A 5,324-nucleotide genomic window follows, 5' to 3' on the forward strand; every position below is an offset into this window, starting at 1 on the left:
ATGGGGCGCATAGCCGAATGCGAACTCAAATTAAAGCCTGGGTACCGAGGCTACGGGGCGCAGACGTTGGTCTGATCGATGACCCGCCGGTTACATGTATTTGTTTTAAAACATAAACTTTGTTTTTACGTTGCTTTTATTTTTTCAACCGGATGATTGACTGTTTCTGTTTAATGTTCCTGAACAGTGGATGAACGTGGAGAAGGAGAACCGTGTACACATGGGGAATGTCAACGTGCATGAACCTGGTCCAAAGAGAGCTGCTCTTGGAGACCTTGCCAACAAGGCGCCTAACATGAAGGTATATGTAAATCTCAACCTTTACAATTCCACAGACTCCAGTTTGCTACTTGTTTTTACACAGAGTGTGAAATCACTTGTGTTCATTTAAAATGACTGTTCAAATTTAGTGAGTCATACCTCTAATGGAAGGTTCCCTCTGTACACTCAGGTCAAGGCCATGGATAGTGTCTACACAAGAACGCTGCAGATGATCCCTGGTGTACCATGGGTGGACCACATCCGAAACGTGGACCTCTACAAATGCCTCCCGGGAGTCGCGGTCAAGCTCAGGGAGAGAATGACGAGGATGGCTGGGCACTGTGCTAGGCACCTGAAAGTGATGGCCAACAGAGTTGCACGAGGCACAGTTGGATGGGGAGACGGGCACATCACCTATGTAGACACACTGCAGCGTGACAGCAGAGCTGTGAACACTGCAGAGCTCCTGATGATGAATAGGAAGGTGTGGAGAGCATCCATCCTAGAGTCCAGAGTAAGTTATTGCTAGTCTGCACTGTAGAATTGCATATCATCGCTATCAGTATTTGTATATTAAACTGCCTCCCCCTGGCCAGCCTGGGCGCCTGATGGAGGGGAAAGGAACTGGTTGGAATAACGTGTTCCTTCCACGCGCTACGTCCAACCAGGGAAACTCCCCCCTGTCAGGTGTAAAGGAGCAACTTGGACACTCAGGCATGAAGGAAGCATGAGTTCAAGTCCGTTGCTCTCCCCTTGTCCCCCATATATGGGGACTAGGTTGGTGGAGGGTGTGTAGAGCCCAGGATCACATTAGATGATTGACACAGGGGTGAAAAATGGGTTACAAAATCGTGGGATAAAAAAAAGTATTTGTATATTTTTTATATAAATTATTGTACAAGGATGGGTTTTGACTTTTTTCTTTCTCCTCAGAGGACTGGTGCAGCCATACCTTCAACCAAAACGACGATAGAGGACATTGATGCAGGAGACTCGGAGATGCCTCACCTCCTACGTTCTGAATATGTGAAAGACATATATGCATATCTTATGGCTCTAGAGGTATGAGATGCCAGAGGCATGTTTTTTTTTACTACGTGATGAGACTAAGGTTGTTGTCACAGTCATGACATTTTACTTGACAATTGTTTTTTCTTTTTTTTTAAAGATATTTTTTTGCGGCTTACGCCTTTATTGATTTTTTAAGGGATAGAAAGTAGGCTGACAGGAAACGGGAGAGAGATGGGGGGGATGACATGCGGTAAAGGCCGTGTCGGGTCCGGGAGTCGAACCCGCGGCACACCGCGACTGGATCACCAGTCCGGTGCCCAGACCGTTACGCTACGGCCTGGGCCGACAATTGTTTTTTCTATTGAACATAAACATTTAATTTCTATTTGGCTTTTAGGCCCATTGTGTATGAACCCATTGTGTATGAACATGAAAGCAATTATGACTATTAGGCAATGCCGATCAGGTGATTATGTAATGATTGTGTCTTGCAGCAATGTAATGTGTTTTCTTTGTACAGGTAAAGCAGGCTGTCCGACCCGGGTACTTGAAGGGCTACAAGATAACAGCACACATGCGAGCTGTCTTAATCGACTGGCTGATCCAGCTTCATTCCAGTTACCAGCTGCAGCAGGATACACACTATCTCACAGTTGCCATCTTGGATCGTTTTCTGCAAGTAAGGGAAACTTACTAATTCAATTAGTTTGCCATTTAATCTGCTCTAGTGTCTTTTTTTTAATTATATAAATCTCTTTTTTAATGAGCTGTTTTGATGTATTTCAGGTTCAGCAAGTTTCACCAACTAATCTCCAGCTTGTTGGTGTCACTGCCATGCTGCTGGCCTCAAAGTATGAGGAGACGAGACAAATGGACACCCTTAGGATCCAGGAGTTGGCTGACATTACAGACAACACCTACACAACCACTCAGATTAGACAGATGGAGCGGCTGATTCTAAGGTCTCAACTTTGAGCTGGGGCGCCCACTGCCCTTGCACTTCCTCAGGAGAGCATCCAAGGCTGCAAGCGTGAGTCATTGTTCCAGACTGCAGGCAAATCAGAGTTGTTTCTCAATTCTGTTCTTTGAGACCGACAAAATGGCAAATTTACATGTCACTATTTGACAAGCTTTTGCATCGTCTGTTCTGTTTACCATGATCGCCGATTCGCCGTGGTTGTGACATTGTCAGTGTTCAGACTGAAACAAAAAACTGACTTTTCAATCTACCTGTATAGGAATGTGGTTCAAATCTGATCACAAAAAATTAGATTTCCAATTTATTTAACCTAAAATGTTATAAAGCTATTTTCTTTTTATATAATTAAAATCTTTCATGAAATGGATACAATTGTAATTATGGATGAGTCAAAATAATCAAATATTCCAATAAACATTATGCTGTTCAGAGTTACTTTATAAAGCAACAAGAGCATGGTCTAAATGAGAAATAATGCATGATGTAGCCAAGTATTGTATGAAAGCAGGCTTTTTAATGTGTGTTTTTTTTCCCTAGTGTACCGTGGAGCAATCTGAGAATCCATGTCTAACCGTGGAGAGACACATGCTGGCCAAGTATCATGGAGTTGACGCTCCTAGATTACGACATAGTTCACTACCGACCCTCTGAGATCGCTGCTGCTTCACTGTGCCTCTCCCAGCTGCTGCTGGGTGGCCTGCCATGGGTGAGTTGAATAGAATAAATGTATAATGTTGGCTCATTACAGACACTTTGTCCTTTGATTAAAGTTGTTTTTCCATGTGTTGCAGACTACTATAGAGCCGAGCCGTATTGCACCACATATGATTATCTTATTGATTGTTTTTCCAGACTCCTACAGAGCAGCATTGCACAACCTATGAAGCTCACCTGAAACCGATAATGCAGCACATTGCTAAGAATGTCGTCAACGAGGGGAATACAAATTTCCAGGTGAGTTGGCAAATGAAGGCACTCATGTTCTCATGTTCAAGCATCATGTTCACACTGATGCTTGGTTTACCTATGATCCTAGATTACTGAGACACTCGGACACTAGCTTTCCGCATGTGATGTCTGTGTTTACTTTAAGTTGCTCTGGACAAGGAGCATCTGCTAAATGCCTTAATTGTAAATTGGAATATAATGCAGTAAGATGGGGATGTCCACATAGATTAATATTTGACTTAAGCCCGTTACTCCTCTAGGGTGCATAGGCCGTTGACCAATGTCCTCCATTTCACTCGGTTTTTAGCCGTTCTTTCGAGATCTCCCTCTCTCTGCCATTTCTGCCTCGATACTTCTTCTCCAGCTGTTCCTGGGGCGACCTCGTTTCCTTTTTCCTTGGGCGTTCCATTTCAGGGCTTGTCTGGTGATGTTTGTCGCAGGTTTTCTGAGGGTGTGGCCAATCCAACTCCACTTTCTTTTTCGGATCTGTAAGTCAATGGGGTCCTGGCTTGTTCTTTTCCACAGGTCCACATTGCTTACTTTGTCCCTCCACCAGATGTGGAGGATTCTCCTGAGGCATGTGTTTGTAAATGTTTGCAGCCTGTGTGTTGTAAGTGTTGTTGTCCTCCAGGTCTCGGCTCCATACAGAAGCACCTGTTTCACACTGGAGTTGAAGATGCGCATTTTGGTGTTGTATATAGATTAATATTACTAAAATAAAATGTATATTCTCCACTAGGGTTAGTATAATGTAGAGTTGGAAGGGGATGTTGGAATACAACATGAGTCCCTCTCAACTAGTGTTAGTATAATTCCCCACAGGAATCCAGAGAAAAAAGTCTTGATTCCGCGGCGAACATTCCTAATTCAGCAGAGAACAATCCTTGATTCTGTGGCTTAGTTTTTAGATAATTAAAATATTTCATGAAATGGATACAATTAATTGTAATTATGCATGAGTCATAATAATCAAATATTCCAATAAATGTTTTTGGGGATTTATTCATGTTTTAATTTGTTTTTGGTTGCAAGGGTCATTGTGGTCATTCAAACCCTGCCCACAGTAACTACTGTTTATACTAGAGGATACTTAATGTGGGTGTAATATTTATTCTTTTCTGCTTTAGCATTGTCAATTTGTCATTGTCAGGACATGGATTCCGTTTCAGTAGGAACCATTTACACAGATTCAGTTTCAGAAGGAAGCATTTAGTGGGCCATATTTATGTCCCCTCTGGAAATAAACACGTGTTGTTAGACACCTCACCATGTACAAATCCTTATTAAAGTACCTAGACTACCTACTTATTACTACTTACTTGTAGTAATAAGTAACTTTGTCATGTTATACGGATGCTCTGCGAGCTGTTTCTTCTACCGAAAATTTCCCTGGAGTAAAAACGGGGGCTTCCGACTATTCCATGGACATACTATTCCGTGGCTGGTCGAGAATTCCACAGACGGCTTTGAAATCGGTGGTAAATTCCGTGATCCTGTGGGGACTTTATAATAGTGTAACATATGTTTAATAAATACATTAATGTAATTCTAATGCTAGTTTTCCCTCTGCACAAGGCCATCAAGATGAAGTACTCAGGGAGCAACCTGATGAATGTCACTCGCCTTTCTGAGCTGCAGTCATCTACGGTGAGGAGTCTAGCTACGCCCCTGCTTGGCAATCCCAATGAAGTTGAATCAGACTAGCCTGGAAACCAGACATCTGCCAATTGCCATACTTTCTTCTTTTTTTTTGATGGGGTGAGTACTCAAAATTAAGTGATGCAGTTCAGATACCTGCAACTCGTCAGGTCTCATGTAAATATCTATGAATTATGTGTTGTAAATAGCAAACTGGTAAGTCATGTACATTTTGTAAATGTCTATGAATTATATGTGTTGTAAGACTAGCCTGGAAACCAGACATCTGCCATACTTTCTTTTTTGTTTGATGGGGTGAGTACTCAAAATTAAGTGATGCAGTTCAGATGCCTGCAACTCGTCAGGTCTCATGTAAATATCTATGAATTATATGTGTTGTAAATAGCAAACTGGTAAGTCATGTACATTTTGTAAATGTCTATGAATTATATGTGTTGTAAATAGCAAACTGGTAAGTCTCATGTAC

At 42.1% G+C, this 5,324-nt stretch overlaps 1 pseudogene across 1 annotated transcript; it reads left to right on the forward strand.

The window, feature by feature from the left end:
• On the forward strand, window positions 1–4,903 carry LOC310858342 (G2/mitotic-specific cyclin-B2-like; annotated as a pseudogene). The gene is made up of 10 exons (XR_014571045.1): window positions 1–69; window positions 188–301; window positions 452–775; window positions 1,195–1,323; window positions 1,793–1,951; window positions 2,059–2,302; window positions 2,810–2,957; window positions 3,104–3,205; window positions 3,831–3,887; window positions 4,775–4,903. The product of XR_014571045.1 is annotated as a G2/mitotic-specific cyclin-B2-like (transcript).
• The last annotated feature ends 421 nt before the right edge of the window (window positions 4,904–5,324 follow it).

Source organism: Protomyctophum parallelum, assembly GCF_964188405.1.
Source record: "Protomyctophum parallelum genome assembly, chromosome: 5".
Classification (NCBI taxonomy): domain Eukaryota; kingdom Metazoa; phylum Chordata; class Actinopteri; order Myctophiformes; family Myctophidae; genus Protomyctophum; species Protomyctophum parallelum.